General features: G+C 39.7%; 1 protein-coding gene across 16 annotated transcripts in view; it reads left to right on the top strand.

Annotated features, from left to right (window-relative positions):
• Positions 1–22,230, top strand: part of rbfox3a (RNA binding fox-1 homolog 3a) — a 514,332-nt gene that overhangs the window by 134,075 nt on the left and 358,027 nt on the right. For all 16 annotated transcript variants that reach the window (XM_055052121.1, XM_055052124.1, XM_055052118.1 and 13 more), the window contains one exon: positions 606–676. The gene's annotated coding sequence lies outside the window, so the exon portion shown is untranslated. The remainder of the gene's footprint in view (positions 1–605; positions 677–22,230) is intronic.

The raw sequence follows: 22,230 nt of genomic DNA, 5'->3' as shown, positions 1-22,230 counted from the left end.
ATTTTGTTTGTTTTTCAGGAAACTAAAACTTTTCAAATAAGAACTGCCACAATAAATAAAAATCTTCGATGTCCTAATCTGTTGTTTTTTTTTTTATAGAAGTTCAGGAAGGTGAAACGGATGGTTTGAGGTTGAAGTCTAAAGGCAACTTTAGCATTATCGTCAAATTAAAAATAGATAATTATCCTTTTATTGATTACGTAGAGTGCCTTCTAATCGTATTTACACTCCATTGACTTTTGAAACTTTTGTCACATTGACAAGAGAGCATCGACATGTTCAATGTTGGCCTGAAAGGAAGGAGGAAGAATGTTGTGGAAATCCTGTTTGAATTGCAAAGTGTGGGGGAGACACTGCAAACATATCAGACAACAAATGAGTGGAGACACTAAAAAGCAAGAAGAAGAGACTAGCAAGGATGTAAAAGAGGGGAGTTAGCATGTAAAAAATACAACAAACATGGGAAATGTTAGCAAGAATGTAGGAAACAGCCAACATGGAGGATTCACTGACAAACACGAATGTGAAACATTCCCTGTTGAGTGATTAGAAAAGTCCCTTATTTTATGTTGCAGGTTTCATATTTTATCCTGTTTTCCTCACAGCGACCCTGCTCACCCAGGACTCGGATCTCTGCAGTGACAACTGATTTCCAACTCCTAGAGCCTCCCAACAGGTAGGACACAAACTCTCCTGTTGTGGGTGGTTTATGCACAGCAGAACAAGACGCGTTACTGACAACAGAATGTCACCAAGCACATTGCAGCAGACATAATTGGCAAGCTGTGAAGAAAGTGTAAAACAAAAGGAGGGGAAAAATGTGCACAGTTGGTATTTTCATTCTAGCACTGAACATGAGGCAGAAGAAGTTTCTTTGCACACAGGGAACCACACAAAGCAAAAAATCCAAGTAATCTTCCTCAGTACACCGCCTCTGTCATTTCTCATTATTAAGCTCATCTTTTAATTAAAAGATGTCTCAGCAGGGTTCTAAATGCTATATTGACTTAAGTTACAAACCAATGGACAACAAAGAAGCCATCATTTTTCTTCTTTTGCCATTTGGTGCAATGAGCCGCTGTTTCCACGTCCCTCTGCAGAGCGCTGGAACGCTTTCTGTGTTCAGACGGCTGAAAGACGTCGTCGGCGCAGGCTCATTGGAATGATAATCAAGTATGTGTCTGCACTTATGGAGAATATCTTGAAGCATGTCAGAGTTGCATCAAAGCCGCTGTTGTAATTTTCTTTTCAAGGGCAACTTGAAAGAGAAGTCGGCAAGAAAGTAGCATTAGTTCCTTGTTTTCTCCTACGAGGCAGCTGCTTCAAAAGTAACCTCGCGCTTTCTGAAGGGAGAGTGGGATGATTCAGCAGGAACCTAACCGCCCATCTGATGGATTCGCATTTAAACATAAACAGAAATATGGCCGCTCCAGGGAGCTCTGCGGAAGAATGGAAATCAACCCCAAATTTCACAGCCGCAAATCAAACGGGCCTTTTATTTAACTCTTCCTCTGCGCTTCCCCTTTCTTCGTGGCTCCCTGTAGCATCGTGCACGCATAACGGCACCTACTGATTGGCCTTATTTGAAGTACGTACCCTGACAAAAAGAAAAAGAAAAAAAAAACATAGAGGAGATTTTTCCCTGTGTGACAAAGGGATTGAATGTGGTTCTCCAGAAGAGGAGGGCCTGAGAGAATTATATGGCTCAGTGGGCGCTGCATTGTGTGGGGAGTGGATACTGCAGGTACCCACCGAATCCCGGCCAAGAGACCAGAGCGGTGTTGCTGGGGATAATGCTGCCTCCCAGCAATTAAACTCTGGAGGTTTTGGAGTACTTTAAGAGGGAGCTTGTTAAATTATCTCATCTCTCCTTCCTTTCTTTCTTCTCTGCCCTCTTTCAACCACATTTCTGAACATTTTTTACTGCTCCACTCTATCAAAAACCTGAAGTTCATCGCCTTTTACACCTCTTCTAAATCAGAAGTCAGATGAAGGCAAATGAAAGCTGAAACAGAAAACACATTTATAAACTTACCTTAGATGTAGAGAAATGCAAAAAATGCCAAAAACCACCAGATGAGGGCAGCTTTGAATTAATTCTTGGAAAATTTAAAGTAAAATAAAAAAATAATGTCTTTATTTTAGAACCTAGACTATTTAAGGAAGAACTTATCAAGGTTCCTTGATGCTGTTTGCTTCATTATTTTCTTGTATATGTGGTGAAATTAGCCTTTAAATGAATTCAGAAGTTTCTTGGATGTTTTTCTAAATCCTTGTGTGAAAACTTTTATGCATTTGTCTGGTAAAGTTGTTTTATATTTAAACAGCAGCAGAATCCAGTTTGCTTCAACTTATATTTGGATTTCTGGTGCTGCTGCTTTTTGGCTCATTAAACCCACAGAAACAAATTCTTTAAAGTATCTATGAAAGCCAATATAAGTTGTTTTAATTTTGAAATGTTCAGTATTTTTTTGTTCTCTTACATTACTTGTTCTGCAGAAGAAATTAAAGAAGGCATCTTATTGGACAGTGTTTATAAACTTGACAACGTGAAGTAAATCAGCGAAAAGTTGTTCAATAAGCTTGTATTTAAGTATTATCTGTGAATCTTAGTGTTGATGTTCCTTTTTCCTCAAATTAGACAAATAAAATATAAACAAACTCAAATGAAGAAAATGAATAACCTTATTTTGTTAAATAGAAAAAAACTACATGCTCCTTGTGAATCTAATTAAAAAACAGACACTGTAATACTGATGTGGGCCAGTAGATGGCAACAACATCAGTCTTAGCGGCATGAAAATTAAAAAAAAACAGTGAGAACAAGTAATTCAGGGGAAAAATATCCCTCAAAACATGTGAAGTTTGTTTCCTTTAGCATCATATAATCTGTCTTCAGCTGTGATGCTTTTCTGCTTTGAGCTTCAATAGACAAACAAAGTTGTGACGAAGTGGAAAATTACTTTAATTCAAGCTCAGAAAGCTGTTGTGGACGTGTTTGAAGATGCTTGGAACTAAAATTTTCCATAATTTGGTGGGAAATAAAACTTATTCCACAGCAATTAAGATGTTTTTTAAACCTATAAACATCTTTTTTTCTTTTTTGACTGAAATATTTTAAGTATTATTGATTTTATCACTGTAGACTCTGAAGCTGCTTTAATAGTAGTGTATCTAATTAGTTACTGATTGTTTTACATTGTTTTATGTGAAAATAACTTTACTTCAGTCAAACAAACTTCCATGAAGTTCAGTTCTTGTTGAAGTTCATGGCTCCCTTGTCACTCTGATTCCTTGGTGCAGATGCCAGATAAACTTCTTCTTCTTCCCTTTTGCCTTTCACTTTAACCTCCATAAAACTCCCGTCTTGGTTTTGGTTTTATGCGAAAGGCAGCGCTCGGTAACTTTGACCACCGTCCTCGTCCTCGGGCAAACAAACAGCCCATTTCAAAGGTGAAAGTCCGCGGCTTTCCTCGTGGAAAAAAAATGTGCTCATTTATTTCCGAATGTGACACTGTGCTTCCTAGCACCCTTGGGACTCGTGTGTCCGTAGTTCCAGGTCGCTTCCCGACGCCGCTGCAGTGCTGCGTTAACCTCCTTTCTTTACCCCCCAGCCCCCAACATGCACACAAAGCAACTGCCCCAAAGCTTCGTCGTCCAGGACAAATTGGTCGCAAGCGGCTCATTTACTCGGGGCCGTCATGAATGGACTGTGCTGTGACTGTGTAAACAAGTGCAAAGACTCCCAAGGGCATTCCTGCATAAATAATGACTCCAAAAGATGTTTGCCATTTGTACCACTCACTGGTTGCAGACATGGGTCAGGTAGTCTCCTCTGCAGGGAGTCTTCAGTAAACAACAGCCGCGGCGTCCATTAGCCAGGCTGAGGGAAGTTTGTCTGGCCACTCCGGGACTGCAGGATGTTCTTCCTCTGCTAAAGGCCCAAAACTGAGAAAACATTTTCGTTAAACAGTAATTAATGGGGGAGAACTTTAACTGAAAGCATATCATGCGTTTATGAAACTAACTAAAACAAAAATATTCTTAGTTTTTGTGTTTGAATCGTTACATTAGCCTTTCAAATTGATTTCTTCTCCAACACACAGTTTGTATCAGCTGTCAGAAAATTACAGTTCTCCATAATGTTGTTAGTCCACAAAATGGCGACAGCAAATGTAGGAGAAAACTCCAGTTTCGCTTCAATAGAGTATTCATTACCTGGTTAATGTATACATCATCATGACACTTTGACCTTTTTGAATTTTTCACCTAAAAGTGAACAAAAGAATGAAAAAACTAAAAAAACATCAAACTAAAAAAGTGGCAGACACATTCTAAAAACTGATTACAACTAACTGAAAAGCAAAAAAAAATCCCAGTAAAACTCAGAACTGTTCTAACCCTGGAAGTTCTGTGGAGCGCCGCAGTCTGAACGTATTTATTTTTCCGTGTTGGAAATGTGAGAAGCTGTGTTTTGTCATCCTGGCAGGACAGAGACTTTGGTGGCAGACGAGAGTCAAAACACGGCACGTCTCGTGTTATTTGTGCTGAGCTCTGGTCTGTCTCCAGTCTTTACGCACAAAGCAGAAGCTGAATCCGCGTGTCAGGCACCGATTTTAAGTCATCTCTGGAGGCGAACTAAAGTTTTTATTTTCCAAGTGTATCGTCAACAGCATTAGACGTTGGTTTCTGACATTCTCCCTCGGCCAAACGAAGCACACTAAAGGATCCGCCTCTCAGTTTGATTAAATTGCTCCCAACATTCCCAGTCTGAATGCCCTGAGCTGACCGACGGTTTTGAATAGATTTAGTTTTCCTCTTTTCATTCATGAAGCTTTTCAGGTTCAACCTTGAAGGAGGCTGGAGATTCCTTCTGAAAGGCTAAAAATGAAAGCACGAGGTTGTTTTTCTCCGCGTAAGTCGTGCACTGTGCAGAGGAGGAAGGTGCCGATGATGTTTCTACAGAAATGGGTCACTTTTCAATTTTTTTTCCCCAATTGGCAAATAAACATGTTAAGTGAAGATAGCTTTGGTCCCTTTTTACCTGCACAGAGAGTGCTCATTAAACAGAATGATTAAATGGATTAAATCCTCTGATCCCCATTAACAGTGGGGTAAGGAGGAAAAACATGCTGTTACCTAAATCAAAAGGGTTTATCCTCTGTCTGAGGGGCATTTACTGCTTGTCAAACTCGGCTTGCTGAGCTTAGCAAAGATTGTCAGAATTGCCTGAACTTTCATCAAGCTAAGCTTTGCTGTGAAATGAATGCAACCGTAAGGGGTGTTAACATGCCAACATTTAATATGTACATTTATTATTTAATCTTTTCTGAACAAGAACCATTTTTTGCATCCTAGCACACCTTATCCCCGTTTAGCTCGGATCTGTCTGGCGTTCAGCAGCTGTGGACAGAAGATAGGTGAGGAAAATGTAAATCTCAGAACTCCTGCAAAAACGTAAACATATGCAGGAATATTAATATATTTCTCTACTGATTTTATTGACCAGGAATGCTTCACTTTTTGTCGATTTTCTCCCATTTTAATCAGAAAATCAGACATTTTTCTCTTGGATTTATATGAATGGAGACTGTAGAGGTTAGCTTGGCTGGCAGTGCTAAGATGGTTTATACTTTTATTAAAGCATTTTAATTTGAGTTTGAAGTTCTGATTTAGGCTGTTAGGAGCATTTTTTAGAGGAGATCTCAAATATTTCCAGGTTTTTGCTGTTTGTGGGCGAGATACTGTATTCTGTAAAAGTATCTCCTCTACCATAACTACCCTCTCTGTATGCTGTGTAGGAAGGCTCTTATGTCATTTTAACAACAACTTAACACAGTAACCAACTAAACCAATTAAGAATCAAGCAATACACATTATGCTTAGTCATCATTACGTAAATATATTGATCAATGTTCCAGTTATTATAACGAGTGCTGGAAACACACCAAGGATTTATAGATGCCAGCTGATTAATTTATGAACATCAGCTTTAAACTGCGTTTATAAGCTGAATAGAAACAAAACTGAAGTTATTATCTGTTGACCTAAAGAGGAACAATCTACAGGCAACACAGCTTCAGCTGTTCTTGACCTCTGGGTCAAATTGAAAGACAGTGATTTACCCACGTGTAGCATTATGGCGCAATGCATATTTGCTTAAGCTTGATATTTAACAGAACTCAGACGACGGTAAAGTTCATGTTACGTTGCGTTTCCATGTAGACATATGTGACACGTCGTTACGGAAAAAGATGGGGCCAAATTAAAAAGTCATTGTCGTTTAATTGCTTTGTCAAACTCGGACGGTGGAAAAAGTTCACTTGTCAGGAGATAAATCATTCTTATTTTTATGTTTGATGATATGGACATGATTTCATTATGATTTATATCACACTTCCTAATCAGAGTCTTGTTAAATGTTTAACTATGGTCAACATGTCATGACAGATTGAACATGTTGGCTTCGTTTGACAAGGCGTCAGCCACGGAGTGATTAAAATATCATATTTTTCAGAGATGTGTTGTGCATCATATTGTCTTTCTGAGGACCAGATAACTAGACACATTTAAATTCTGGTGTGTTTTTATAAAGCAAATAAATGCCTGAAATGTTATCAGGCGACTGGGATTTGATTTTAATTTAGCATCTAGTTCTGCTCACAGGACGATGATGTGCCTGCAGCCAAACTCTGCTCAGATATGATTGATTAAAAGTAGAAACTGTATTAGGATTAAAAACCTGGCCTCCCATGGAACCAGTGAGGATTTTCTGTGGTTGAACAAAGAAAACAGAAACTGGGCCGTTTCTGAGCCCGTTGTAAATGTTCTTGCTCTGATTTTCTGGCTGTAATGACTGCTTGATGTCTTATCTGAGCTGGCCTAATGCCCAAATTGTGAAATATGCTCCCATTTAAAGTTAAATAGTCAATAAAGCTGCGTGTGCCTTTAAGTGGATATTGGTTGTGATTGACGAGGCGTTCGCTAAAGGGAACGTACAGTTTCTGTGGATCTCAGTCTGACCCATGATTGCCTATTACTGTAAGACCTCCATCATTTATCTTGAAGCTACAGAACATCGAATTAGTTCAGAAAAAAACACAAAATAAGCACATGTGGAAAAAACTGGCGAGAATATACTTTGCTAATTTAGTTTTTTAGCTTGCGTTAGTTGTTGTTATGAAGATTGGCTGCCTCCTCCCTGAGCTGCTACTGTTCCTGAAGACATGCAAAGTTTCCAACCAAAAACAACCAATCAGAGCAAAGAGGCGGGTCTTGGCGCTGTCAATCAACCTTATGTACTCAATGTTCAAGTGGTGGAGAAACAACATATCGTTCCAGACCACCGTTTATCGATGGCCATGCTAACTTGCTTTAACATTCATGACATACTCTGCTAGGTGCAGCATAGCAGAGAGCTTGATTGACAGCTCTAAGATCCGCCCCCTGGCTCTGATTGGCTGTTTCTAGTTGGCACTGGGAGAAGGCAGACAAACACAATTTTATTCACAGATTTGCTCTCAAACCATTTGGTCACCACGTAGTTTCAACAAGTTTGTAAAATAAATACTTTATATGCATGAATGCTTTTTGCAACCCTGTAAGGCAGATTAAAAAATTGTAATGTCAGATAACACATTAGGATCTGGACGCCTTAGTTTCCACATTTCTAAAACAAAATGCTGAGGGGGCGAAGCGTTCAAGTTAAAGAATGTCTTATAGAGCAGATAGTTGAAGCTGCAAACAAAGAGACGTCTCAGGTGGATAAAAGTGGGAATTTTGTTGCCTTTTGAAAAACGCCTCTGTGAGAATCACCCATACGGTTCCAGATCTGGCATTCCCCATCACATTGCTCTGACTTTAGAAACAGTCTTGTTGCTTCAGCTATCTATAGCCGTCGGTGGGCGTTTTTTACCGTGCATCTTTGACCCTTTCAGCATGTTGCTTTTGTTTTGAAACCCGACTGCAACCTCCAGATTTTAATAAGTCATCAAGACTAAAACATATTTTTTTTAAATGCACAAATAGAACCATCAGACTTTTTCTACTGAATGTTTGAGTGTAGAAGCAATTCAATTTCATTTAAACTTTTGATCCTCTTGCAGTGTGTTTCAATCTGAAGATTTGAAGTGTTTTTCTTTCAGGCACCAAGCAGAAATTCATCATTAAACTGGTGCAGTCCCTGACTGCTGTTCAAGGATCCTACAAATTATTTCAAAAGATTTTCACTGATAAATTACAGCGATCCCGAGAGAGAAACACACAGCAGGCCTACGTTTTGTTTTCTTCTTAACATTAAAAATGATCCCAAAATCCAGCAGCTTTTACTGAGCAGACCGAGGACAACGGTTAGAAAACCACTATTGTATTTAGTCAGCTTTAACAAAGAAGAAAAATATTTGCTTTTATTAATGAGAATCTACTAAAAGTTTTATTTTTGACCAAGAAAAAAAAACAAAAAAACAATCAAAATATATGCTGTCTTTTTAAGAACTATTTCTTTCTGTTTTTTCTTCACTGTTGAGCAGATGAAAACAGTTTTCAATCATTTTTTTTCTATGATTTTTTTCCTGCACTAAACGTTTTGGATGCCACTGACTTTAGAAACTAAAACCAGTTGGGTAGAACAGATTTACACATAAAGGTGTTTTTTTATTTATCTTAAAATCATAATATATGTAAATGTTTTGTACAGTTTTGGCTTTATTACTGCTGATGGCTGCATTTGTAATACTCCAAATGACTGAATTTGTTGCTGATTATTTTGGTCATGGATTCTTAACGATTAGTCCGGTTTGTTGTTCCAGCCCCACTTGAATGCCGGATCATTTGAGGTGATTGGGTAACCAGTCAGAGCAGAGGACGCTGACTGCAGTCACCTGGCCGGAGCCGGACATGCAGGGAGGCAGAAACATTTTGATCCAGCGGATATCGAGCCTTTTGACTCCAGCCAACAGCTTTTAACCGATTCTCCTTGCGGTCCCAGCACTCAGCCCACTGTTGGAGCAAAACCCTGAACTCTTGTTTGTAACTTCCCTTTGTGCAGAAATCTGCCTCAGATGATCTGCTGCTTCATGATCTTCCCTGACTTCTTCTGCACATCATAGCTTGGCTTGGATTTCACAGCCGGCTGTTTCTTTTAGACAGCCACCCAGGCTGCGAGGAGCACCCCCAATTGTGTTGCATAATTGTGTGGCATATAGGTTTCTGCTCCAAGCGTGGGTTTTGAGGGAGAATAGAAAACAGGAGGATGTGTCGGTGGAAGAGAGGGGGGGAGGAAAATAAAGAGCAAAACAAAGCAACGCCCACTCCTCATTAGCGCAGACGTCATGTGTGTCCGTTATCCTGGAAGATAACGTTTAAAGGAAAGGAAAATGAATGAAATAAAAACAGATGCCTGCATTTTCTGCACCACAACATGGGATGGAGACATAAAACAAATCTCTACACTTAGGCTGTGCCATCTGTTCATCTTGGAGAAGAGTATGCCTTTGCGACACTTTTTCCCACCTCCCTCAGAGACCATCAAGCTCTCTCAGAAGCTTGACAAAGTGACACGCCTGCACGCCAACCCTGCGGCTGCGGGTTTTCTTCCTCCTGCCTCTTTTCTTCTCCTGGATTTCACTTTTTCCCCCCCACATAGTTTGCATATCTAAATCCAGTTTTTGATAGCATATGTGAAATACAATGTGACATAATACAATTTGAGCTCCATGTGAGAAATGGGATTATCTTGGTCGTGATTGTCAGCTCTGTGTTACAGTAATCATTTCCTTCCATGAGCGAAGACGTGACTCACTCACAACTTGACCCGCTGTCATCATCTATTCACTCTGACACTATTTATGCGTTTTTGGCGTCATATTTTGTTTTCCTTCAGGTGAAGTAGAAATGAATTTGGAAATGGAATAAATAAAGACGGGAATGATGAAAAAATTAGTAATCCCCCTGCAAATTGGAACAAGAAGTATTTCCCACCGGCAGTACACCCCCCCACCTCCGTCCTTCCCTGATGCTCTTTTATTTATTTATACTTTTTTAAAATGAAATTCATGTGTGGATGCTTTGGAGGAAATGGTTGATTATAGCAGGGGAAGCATGCTGTGGGCTGACTAACAGCACAGTGATATTGGATATTTTGCCCATGTCTACATGGGCAAAAGAAGGTCACCTCACATAAATCTGACAATTATTCACCAAAAGAGACTTATTTTTGACCATTTTATTCTCTTGTTGTGTGATGTTTCCAGGTGTTGATCTGAAATTACAGCTTAGTAAAAAAATATTTGCTGTTGTTAAAAGAGAACTTGTGTGAAATACATTTTTTTGAGCCTTACAGTTGTCATTCCCTCATGAAAACGTCTAAGAACGGCTGTAAACCGCATAATGGAGAAGCATTGTTGTGTTTACATGCTCAAAGCGGATTGTAGGATAGATTTAAAAACTTCTTAAAGAGACAGACACCCAATTTCAAGGTGTCAAACTCACTTTTTAACAACTGAAGTTAACATAGTTACTTGATTGTGCTTTTAAATGGCAAAGTGCCTGGAAAATCCAAAACACCGGCCCTTTAAATGTTGACATTAAAGTTACAGTGTTCATACCGCCTGTTCAATTTGTTTCATTAAAACCACAAACATCAATCTGATTTTATCCAAATAAAATTTGATTGTGGCTCAGAAGAATATTGATGTTTTCAGAATGATTTGAAAATAAAAAGGAATCCAGATGAACTGAACTTCCCAAGCTGTAACTCAAAGTTTTATTACCTTGCTTTAATTTGTCCAGTTGCATAAGTCAGAAAAAAATCCATAGCACTGCTAAATCAGGATAAATATTGCAGGAAGTTAAAAATTAAATAATTTAACATTATCTGAGGCACAACAAAAGTTTGTAGAAAGGAACTTGTTTAATTGAAAGACTTTGTTTTCCTTTCTTTTCACAACATCAATTATCCAAACTTCTGAGCTGACCTCAGAAAGGCTTAAAAAATTTAAACATTTCGTGTTGAAAAAGTGGAGCTCTTTCATAAAAATCATCAAACATGGAGAGAAACATTTCAAGGATTTAATTCATGTGGTTTTGATGATTACGGCTCACAGAGAATGAAAAACCAGAATTCAGAGTCTCAGAAAATTAGAATTTCAACCAAGATCAATCAAAAAATATTCAGGAAATCTTATTCTTTATTTTATACATTCATTACTTAATATGGACTCGTTTTCAATTACTGCATTAAAGCAGCATGGCCTGGGGTCAGGTCAGGTCACTGGCGTTGATTAAAACAGTTTTTGCACATTTAGCAGATATAAAATCGGAGCCGATGTGCAAGAGCGAAGCCATTATTCCCTCTTTACGCCTTGTCCCACCACACTTTTTCCTTCCACTCAACTTTTTCAGAATATTCCAATTTCCCAACCCACTAAGTATTGTTTCATTTTGCCGTAAACATCACAATCCACCAAACAAATATGGAGTGAGACTGGAAAAAGGACAAAGAGCTGGATGGATGGACAGATGTGTTCTGATTCAGGAATGGAATTAATAGATAGTGAAACAAAAACGTGTTTAATTTGTGGCATAACGTCTTGTTTTCAGGGACGTTTTAAATGAACTTTTTCATATTCAATCAGGTTCTAATTTGCTTGTTTGTGTTACTGATTCAGACTTTTAATTGCAAAGTTTAACAAGTATCTCTAAAGCTAATTCCTACCAGTCCGCAGTGTGAGTGGAGTGATTTGAACAGTGCTGACGTGTGCGCCGTTGACGTGGAAACGGGATATTTTGAATCTCATTTCCTCCTCCATGCCAGGGATATAGTGGAGCACATGTCTCTTTGCGTTTTTGGCCATCGATATCTGGGCGACGCACCCCGCTCGCCCGCCTCTGCCAGGAAGTGACACATGGCCGGGGATGCATCATTTTCCGAACGCTTGGCCGAAGCCGCGTCCTCTCCAGCCTGCTTCCACAGCAGCCAGTAAAGAGGACATCCATCAGACAAAGCGTAATTTGCCATGCAGTCACGCTTCTTTGCTAATACAATTTGTTAACCAGTTGTTACATGTGAGCGTGTTTGTGTTCCTGAATGCCTGGTGATTGGTTTCATTTCTGCTTTTTTTTTAATATTACATTTCTATCAGGAGCTGTCAGAATCTGCAGCTTTTATGCCGGTTTGTTGAATAACTTTGCTTTATTCAGTGTTTGTTTAAAGAAAACAGAAGTTTTTAATCATTTGGAGGATGGATGAAAGAGCGAGCAGCACTGAGCTGAGTGACATGGTGCTAATTTGGCGGAATAACCGCTTTTCTTTGGCTGAAAGTGACATTGAGGTGACCCGGAAAAATCCATGTCATTAAAAGCTTTGTTCCCACCTCAACGACATGCTGCGTTTCATCTGCTGCCGGACGCTCGCGTGTCATCTCTTTCTGCCTTCTGCTGTAATAAACCTCAACAACCGACTGGCTCTTCCTGTAATTGGGAGAATTTCCCGTTTCTTTTGTTTCTCCTTTGCATCAGGCTCCTCCAGCTCTGCACCGAGCGGCTTTCCTAGATAGCCTCACACAAAGCAGTTTAATTCTTGTTACACAACACTAGATGTCACTCCAATGTTCCGAGATTAGTGTGATGTGACTGCATTTGCCCACAAACGAGGTGGACATCCCCGTCCGCCTTTTAGTGCGTTTTCCCACGCATGGACTCGCACGCTTTCACATTGCATTACATCACATCTCCCGGCGGTTGCCCACGGATCAAAAGCTTGTGGCATCCCAGTCAGAGATGCTGTCTCAGATAAGCAGATTTAAAGTGTGTGTTATTTGAGCAGAAAACTGAAGAGGGGTGACTGCCATGGTGTGATCCCAGGTCTCAGGGGGAGGCTCCCGCATGTCAGAATATGCTGTTGCAGGATCTTCCTGATGAAGTCATTAAGAAGTCATTAAGAAACCATTAAGAATCATTAAGTCGGCGAGGTGGCACTCGAATGCGCGCACAGTGAAGCACCAGGCATCAGGAAAACTTGTTAATCACGCAGTTTATTTGTTTCCCCAGTGTGAGACTGTAAATACTATGACAGTGTGTTGAAGTGTGCATCCTAATGAAAGTCTGTATTAGCTCCTCTGCCAGTGTGAGCGGCCGTCTCCAGAGGGGCCACTCTCATCATCACATGATGGCTGCCTCCTTGCCAGCGAACTCTCTAAAGCAATAAACAAGAGCACACCATTCTGATTCTGTTCACTCATTTTCCCCTTAATCGCCCAGGTGGCTGATTTATAAAATGGCAGCGATATCGAGGAGCACCGCTCTTTGTTTTCCCTCCTTCCTGCTCCCATTTTTCATCACCGAGTTGGAAGCTAATGTATGCGCCTGGGTTGCTCTGTTGACAAGTGCCTGCGTTTGCCATGCATATAGGCATGGCCCCGGTGTTTTTCTAGCTGATTGTCTGCAACCACTGGAACCCTGGTGTGGTGACAGGAAGGAGGAGGGTGCTGCTGCTTGAAAATCCACTGAAGTGCTCTTATCTTACTCATTAGGCCGCGGCGAGATGTCGCCTTCCCCCATAATTATCTCCATACAGTAAATCTCTCATTAGGAGGTCGCTCCAAAGCAAACCCGAAGAGACTTGCGGCTATCTGTCAGAGGAGGGAGGAAGGAATGATGCTCAGGTGCTGCTGGATGCTGCTGTCAGAATTAGGCCTCCATAGGTAAGAAATGCTGTCAGAGAAACTCCTCACAGGAGGATGGAATGGCACATTGTCATGCAAAACTATTCATGCCTCTCATTTTGCCAGTTAACCACAAACTACCACCTGTTTCATTAGGATTTCATGTGATGAACCAACAAAAAGTGTTGTAAAACTTTCACTGTGTTTTTATTACAAATCTGCACAAAACTGTCAACATTCCCCTAATAACTGAGGTGTTTCCAATGAACGAAAAATGCAATTAAAATCACACATGAATAATTTCTTTATTGCAAAATACGTCACTAAATATCATGGAGCGCAGTCTTCCTGTCGTCTTCTTCATGGTTTGCACCATCAGTAACATCCAGTTGTTGACTGTGTGAAAATCGGCAAAAACAATTTTCCATTGCAATTCTGTGAAATAAACCTTTTTCTCTACGGCCAATGAACCATTTTATCACAGCACCAAGACATTTTATCAAATGACAGATTTTTTTTTTTTTTTTTTTAGAGTTTGCATGTTTCCATTAAGCAAATTTATGTTCAAAATGTCAAGTTGTGAAATTATATGGTCATTATATGGAGCCAAAACTAGTAGCATTTATCTTCTAAAGTATCTCAGCCCTCTTTTTAATCACCTGTTTTTTGTCTGTTAAGGTATTTTTCCAGCAGCTCTATTGCTCAGTTTATTATTAAAACTCAGTCAGATTAGATCGGTGACTTAGTGAAATGTAAAAGTTATAATAAATAAAAAAAACATGCATAATTGATTAATTGGCCTCTCTAAATTGAAAGGTACCAGGCCACCTTTGACCTTGCAAAAATAGACACTGACTGAATTTTCTGCAGGGTCTCCTTAGAAATTCTTACATTTCTAAAGTTAATGCCTTAAAATATCTTAAATGTATTGGAAAAATGTGGAAAAAAAGGACAAAACATTTTATTTATATTCATCCTGAGGTGAGTGAACTTCCATAACATGTTTTTTGAGTATTTGTCATGTACAAATACTCTGTTGCACCTGGGCTTGTCTGGTGATCCAGTTGCATATTATGCAGTGTTATTTACTCAAAGTAGCATATTTCGTGAAGGCTCTCCAAAATCCAGTTAAATTAAGATTTATAATGAAACAGTAAAACAAAATCTAAAAATGTATTGAAGGTTTTGAGCAACCTGTATATTAATAGTTTGATTTTAAAACATTTTGACCATGAAAATAACTTATCTTTTGTGGATTTTTAATTTGTTATGCAAACCAAGTGAAGAAATATAAACTAATTCAAAGTTTAGTCGTTTATTGAACTAAAGAGTCAAAAATGATCAGAAATAAAAAATCAGGAATTTTTTCTTTAATTTATATGCATTTTTCTAAGTTTTGGTCCTGCAGGATCGTTTGTCCTGCCATGATTCTGGCTCAGTTCAGCTCTGAAGTCCATAAATCCTGTTGCTCCCCCCTCAAATCTCCACCTCCCTCCATCTGCAATGACCAAACATCCAAATTAAACAATAAAAATGCAGGTGTGCAACACAGAGGCTCTCATGTGGTGGAGCCACAGTAAACCTGTGAACTTTCTCCTGCTGTTGAGCTGTTTGCAGCCATCAAAGAATATTGACTTGAATGCTCTCAGCGTAGCAGTAATGCTACATGACAGATGGCTTTCAGCAGGAACATAATTATATTTTCTATTTGCCTTTGTCCGTCCACGTATTTGGCTTGATTCCTCCTCACACTGCTCTTCAACCCAAAAACACAACCCTCCCACTGACTGTGTGACCCGGGTCAACCAACTTCTCTCAGGGATTAATCCTTGTTGTGTGTAAACACATCAACTGGCAATTAATATGGAGATTCTGCTCCAGATGTGCCTGTAAAAGTGGAGTTTGGACTTGGCACTCAGCTTTTCGGATCCATATGGGTTAGCCACCGAAGCAATATTCCACCTGCTCCTGCAGCCATAATTTTTTGCAGAGGCAAACAAACACCCCAAATGAGAGTCGCGGCATTTGGTTGAGCGTTGCTGATGAAGGCGGGGTGGGGTGGGAGACTCGGCGTCGCTGCGGTGTTCATACACACCTGGTTAGTGTGTGGAGAACCTGTTTCATCCGTTGTGTTAATTCCCGTCCTCCCACTCTCTTGGAACTTGATGATGTGAAGGTTTCATCAACAGCTGCAACTGTTGGAGTGATCTAACATTACTGCAGCATCGGTGCTTTCAGTGAACTGCTTTAACTCCACAAACTTTGCGGGTTGGATTGCATTGATAGCGTGGAAGGGGGAAAGTGATGTAAAAAATGTGGAAATAGAGAAAGCCGGGAGCGAAGGTTCAGGGCCGCCTGCTGCACTTGGCCTCACCTGCTGCCTCTCAAACACAGGATTCCTTAAACAAATTGAACTGAATTGAGCCAAATGACTTTGTTTTTATTGATCGGGCTTATTTTCAGGCCATGTAATTTAACACTCCTATTACTGGGCCTATATATCATCTTTGTTTATAAAGAGAATGCGATCAATAAAAAATAATATTCCCCCTTCCTTGAGAATGAATCAGTCTGGAACATGATTCTGCAGTATTATCTTTTAAAACCAATGTGGCAACCTGATCCGTGTTGGATGTACTGTCACTGCGTCAGAGGTGAGCGGCTCATCTGGCCGCCGCGACGAAGCCAGTAAAACAAAACACAGAAATAATCAACTCATTTATCGGTTCTTGTCAATCAGACATGAGATTGTTTATGTTTGCTGGCTGGTTCTCCAGAAATAAAGACTAACATCAGTCTAAAATTGCATATAATTTACTCATATTCTTTTTCAGGATATTTGTAGAAATATTCACATGTCAAAACCAGCAGGGTCCCTACAGGTGCTCAAAATCCTTGAAAAGGCTTTAATTTCAACTAAGTGTTTTCATGGTTTGGAAAGTGCTTGAAGTTCTACCTGCACAGTTTTGTAATAATGTGTAACCTCGTGTTTGATAACAGTTGAAACCAGATATCCAAAGATATCCACAGTGATAAAAATAAACATGTCTGAAGTTAAGTCAGACCAAATTTCTCTGGTTTTAGAATCACCCACATTTTTTCTATCTGCAAAAGTTCAGAAAACTTAGCAAAAATATTTCTGGAGAGATTTTTTAATAACCTTTCAGACCAAGCAGCTGCATAGAATGGATGTAAGAGAGAGATTTCAAAACATAAAGTGCTTATATTTTCGGTTACCTACTGGAAACTATCACAAGACGTTAACAGTAATAAATGTTATCTAAAATTGTGAATTGAAACCGTCATTTTAGTCCATTTGTGTTTCTTTTTTATCTCCAAAGTGTGAAGAAGGAAAAGTTTGAAAACCTACTTTAAAAATTCTTGAGAAGTGCTTGAATTTACTGAGAAAAATGTACAAACCCTGAGTCAGACAATACCTTAACGGCAAGCGATTAGCACTCTGATGCAGAAGAGGAAGTGCACTTGTGTACTTTATTCCTTTTATTAAGTGTTAAATTGACTGAACAGCAACAGGGTTTTCTAGTCCTCTCAAACAATTATACCTCGTTGATAAAACGAGCCTCGTTCGCTCTGCCGCTCTCAGAATTACTCACACTGGTGAATGAATGTGTAAGCAGACCAGTGGGCAATTTGAGGTTAATAGCCCCAAAGACATGCAAAGATATGATGGTTGTAAGGAGGAATTAAACATTTTATTTTTGCTGATATTTTTTTCTTCTTCTTTTTTTTTCTGGTGATTCAGACTGCGAACTAAACGTGACCACAATCACACTTCTGTGTGAGCAGTTTATGACCCCAGAGCGACCCGCTCGCGCAGAAGAACAACGTTGACGTCACTCTGTAGATTTGAAGATGAGCGGCAAAAACAAATGACACTCATTGCAACATTCTTCAGTCAGAGACCTCTTTAGATTCATTGCGAGACTGACAGCTACTGGAAATCTTTGCTGCTCACACCGTTCCCAACAACTGTATGAAGGTACTGGGATGATATAAGTTACCACATTTAATTTTCTTTGGGATAAATAAAAAAGTTATTTTTTAATTAAATGAAATAAAAGTTGAGCAGTAAAACAACAACAAAAAAAAAACAATAATTGAAGATGTTTAAGATGACATTTTAGACTCCCTCCTGCTTTTGTGGTTTGGCTGTCAGTAATGTGTTTTTTCCAAATTGATTCAGACGCTGCGTTTGTTCAGATGATTTCTAGTAGTTCTCTCTAAACGTCTCGTATGACGGGTTACCATGTTGGTGAGACTGTTAGCCCAACTCAGCCACAGCTAATGCCCAGGAAAACAACCCAAATCCCAGACAAGATCGCAGATGTTGAACAACGAAGAACAGACGGGAGAAGGTTTAAACCGCCAGGAAGTTTAAATGGAAGATTTTGGAGATCTGAGGAGAACAAGCTATCATGTTTCACTGAGACATGACAACTGTCACTGATGTGAGATGTCTGAATTAATCTGTGATGAACATTAAAGCAAGAATGACCTTCCTGAAGGACTGAAGGCTGTCCACAAACTGACATGTGGTTGGTTTAAAAAAAAAAAAAAACATTTGACAGAATTTCAGAGGGTCTTATGAGCCATTTGTACCTCTATTTAAAATATATCTGCCTTTTCTTTTTAGAATTTAAACCAAAAAATACTCAGAAAATGCAAGCTTGTCAATTCTGTCTGCCTCTTACTCTGCAAAAACGCAAAATCTGACCAAGTATTTTCGTTCTAATGTCTAGTGCAAATATTTTAGCGTATGTTCACAATTAATATTGACAAAAAAGTGTTTTTTCTCTAAAAATGTCTTGTTCCACTGGCAGTTTATTTCACTTACAACTAATAGTTTATTATCAATATTTAGTCAAGCTTATTTGTGTGGCGCATTTCACTGACATGGCAGTTCAAAGTGCTTTACATGGCATCATGTGCTGAAAAGTTTCTTGCAAGCTGAGTCTTCTTCCAAGAGATTATATGTATTCTAAGGTATTTGAACAAGATTCTAGACTGAGATTTAATGTTTTTGCTGTGGTAGAGAAGTTTTTTAGTTCAAGGTAGTATCAGGAAATATTGTTTTTCATTCATGCTGCTGCTGATCGTTTCAGAAAATGTCCTGAACTCAGCTCCTCTGATGTGCCGCAGCGTTTCTTGGTCGGCCATTATCAGGACATGTATAAAGGTTACAGTATTGACTTGAAATCAGCAGATGGTGCCAAATCTAATGCATCTCCTTCAGTCAATGAAAACATAAACACTGCATCCGCTAAGGGGGAACTTAATAAGCAATATCTTTCACTTGACAGGAGGCACTGGGAGTTGCAGGAAATGTGACCTTAATTTTCTACCTCTGCAAAGAGTTCAATTAATTGCTCTTTATTGCAGCCCGTTTTAGTGAAAAATGCCCACTATAGCACTTTACAGGCCTTAGGGAAGCTTTGGCTTGAATCAGACATCAACAGTGAGAAACTGAACCAAGATACCAGGCTGATAGCTGGTCCTGGAGCAACGGCTCCAAACCGCCCACTCGCCACCACATGGGGTCTGTCCTCTAGCTTGGCCCGGATGGACTAGCGGTCCCCTGGTGGTTGCATCCTTTCTCCTGAGGTCCACCAAACACCGACGACTACAAGAGAGAGATGCACTAGCAGACGCTGGCCACAGTTGCTCCGCCTGGCACGGAGATCGTGTTGGCTCCGACCGGACCCGAGTCTTCCAAGAGCTCTGTCTTTTCCGGCCGGCCTGGGCGCCCGCATGGGCCTGGCATGCCGAGCGTGAGCTTGGCATCCCGGACAAACAACAGCGGGCAGAGGGAGGCAACCTCGCTCTTTCTCTCTCCTGATGATCAGCTCCAAGGACGATTTCCCTTCTCTAAAACTGGCTGCTGTTTTTACACAGCAGCAGCAGCAGCAGCGTTTAGAGCGTCCAAAGGAATAGATTAGAACAAAAAGGGACCGAGGGAACAGGTTTGATTTGCTTTATTCATATTGTGAAGAATTGCATCCAGACTAATTAAAATGTATTTGTGTTTGGATGCAGATGAGATACAAAGCAGAAAATGGAGGCTTTATGTGGTCAAAGCACTGATAGGCTAACGGTGCACAGAAACCTTTTAACCTTTGCAGCTAGTTATGCACCCCTGCAGGCGCCATGTCGACACAGCCAGGCGGTTCTGATGGGGAATGAACAGAAATCTGCCACAAAATGACCCTAGCGACCTTATACACTAATGACAATGCAAAGTAAAACCGAAGCAATAATTACCGTAAAGTGCATCAGGAACATCAAGACCAAAAACATGCAAACATTTCCCACAAAGAACAGAACATTCAGTTCGTTACATGTTTATGTTTTCACACCAAACTCAGGTTTATGTTAAAGTTTTCAAAATTAAGCTGGCATAACTGAGTTGTCATGTTTTTCAACGTTTGTACTGTAAAACGTACTGAATTGTGAATTGTTCAGTACAATTGAACTTTCACATTACGTCTTTTTTTTTTTTAGATTGTTCTGATGGTTCATTTGTGACACACAACAGGTGAATGATTTCCAATCCAGTAGTATATGGGAGGTTAAAGCATTCCCTGAAGGAATGATTTGTCACTTTCTGCTCAGCCACGGCCCTCTGCTGCTGTAGCTCATCTCCTTCAACGTTTGACGTATTCTGCATACCTTTGTATGTAACCAGCAGTTATTTTAGCTGCTGTCCTCTTTCTGTCACCTGGAAGTGTTTTACCTGTTCCCCTCTGACATCAACAAGGTATTTTTGTCCAACAGGACGTTTTACCTTATTTGGACTCTTTCTCAGTAAACCGGAGTGGAGTTTGTGTGTGAAAATCCCAGCAGATGTGCAGTTGGTAAAATACTCGGACCATCCCATCTGGCACCAACAGCCACGCCACGTTCAAAGTCATTTAAATCCCATTTCTTCCTCATTCTGATGCTCGATTTGAGCGTCAGCCAGTTTTCTTCACTACATCTTGATACTTAAATGCATTGATTGGCTGCCAGGACGCTGTTAATACGCATTTAAACTAATATGGTGGCCCTCAACAACTAAAACAGTAAAAAGATCAGTAAAAAAAATAATATTAGAATTTTCTGCAATGAATTAGTATTATGGCGATTCGTGATGATAGAATAACAGTCATGTGGCCACAAAGGAGGACATTTCTTACATATGCAGTAAGGGGGGAAAAAAAGGATATTTTCATGATTAAAGGAATGTTTTTACCTAAATTTATCAGAAAAAACTATTTGGCAGATTTTATATTGTGCATTTTTTACATGTACCACTTCAGTCTTTGGTGGCATCAGGTATTTTTTAGCTCAAAAGTTTGATTCGAATAATCTTAAGGTTCTTTTTTTAAGCAAATACCTGACTTTATAATGTGAGAATATTTCATTATTATTGTAAATCTGTGCCTTCAAGCATGAAAATATGACCTTTTTTCTTGGCTGTGGACTGAAGGAGGAAGGCGGAGAACCTGCTGAATACACAGGACAGCAGCGCTAACAAGTTTTCTTCTAGCAAATTTGCAAAATTTATATTTTTTTCTTTGTAAATTTACTCCTCAGCTGCCACATTTTATTTTTCTTTCATCTACACCAGCTTCAAAACTGTAATATTGTCCTGAGTGTATGCTAAAAGTTCAGATTTGGGGAATTTTAAAAAATGTATCTCTAAACTTGAAACTTTAATTGAGTTGTTTGAATAAAGCAGACAAGTATTTGCTTTAATGCAAAATTTACTCTGGTTGGAAACAGAAGATCAGAGATTTTAGAACATTTGTTTTTATGTGATGTATTTTTCCAAGTTATGTTTTTCTCAGAGTGAACTAAACCTTTGATGATAAGTTTAGGAAGTTCTAGTCAGTTTTGTGTTTTTCTTTCCGGCTTCTTGTCTAAGACTGGAGATTGGAGGAAAGTTTTTGGGTTGTCCTCAGTGACACAGTCCAGCTGGTTGGGGATCACCCCGGAGTTCCCAGACAGGAAAGGACACATCGTCCCTCCAGCCTGGGGATCTCCTCCCTGTGGGAGCTGAAGTCAGTCGTCACACTCACACTGACCTGCGGCAAACACTAATCTAAGTTTTTCCAACTTCATTTATAAACTTTTCTCTAAAGTTCCTGATGCCCAACAAAGCCAAGATGAGAATAATAATTTAGCTTTTTCCTCTTCCATCTTGTAGCCTGAAGGAAGTTGAACTCTTGACACCGATTTGAAATTTTTTCCTTCATTTTTCTGAATGTTTTCTTGTTGCATGAGGTCAGAAGTGACAAGAAATTCACAACTCCGTGAAATCTCTCTGGTTTGAGTTTTATCTCGCTCACTTTCTGCAACATTACCATATCAATCTCACACTGTGGCTAATGAGCTGGAAGCTACTTCCTTCACTTCTCCCAGCTGACCAGCACCAGAGTCAGATCCTAACGATGTCCTTCAGCGGTCATGTGACCCGAGGTGGCGTCTCATTTCCATCCAGAGCTCTGCGCTTGGCTAGCTTCCGACCGCCCCAGCTCATGGAAATAAAGGAAACTGTATTTTAAAGCGG

Source organism: Poeciliopsis prolifica, unplaced genomic scaffold (genome assembly GCF_027474105.1).
Source record: "Poeciliopsis prolifica strain line A6 unplaced genomic scaffold, Auburn_PproV2 SCAFFOLD034, whole genome shotgun sequence".
Lineage (NCBI taxonomy): Eukaryota > Metazoa > Chordata > Actinopteri > Cyprinodontiformes > Poeciliidae > Poeciliopsis > Poeciliopsis prolifica.
This window is presented reverse-complemented; position numbering and strand designations above follow the sequence as displayed.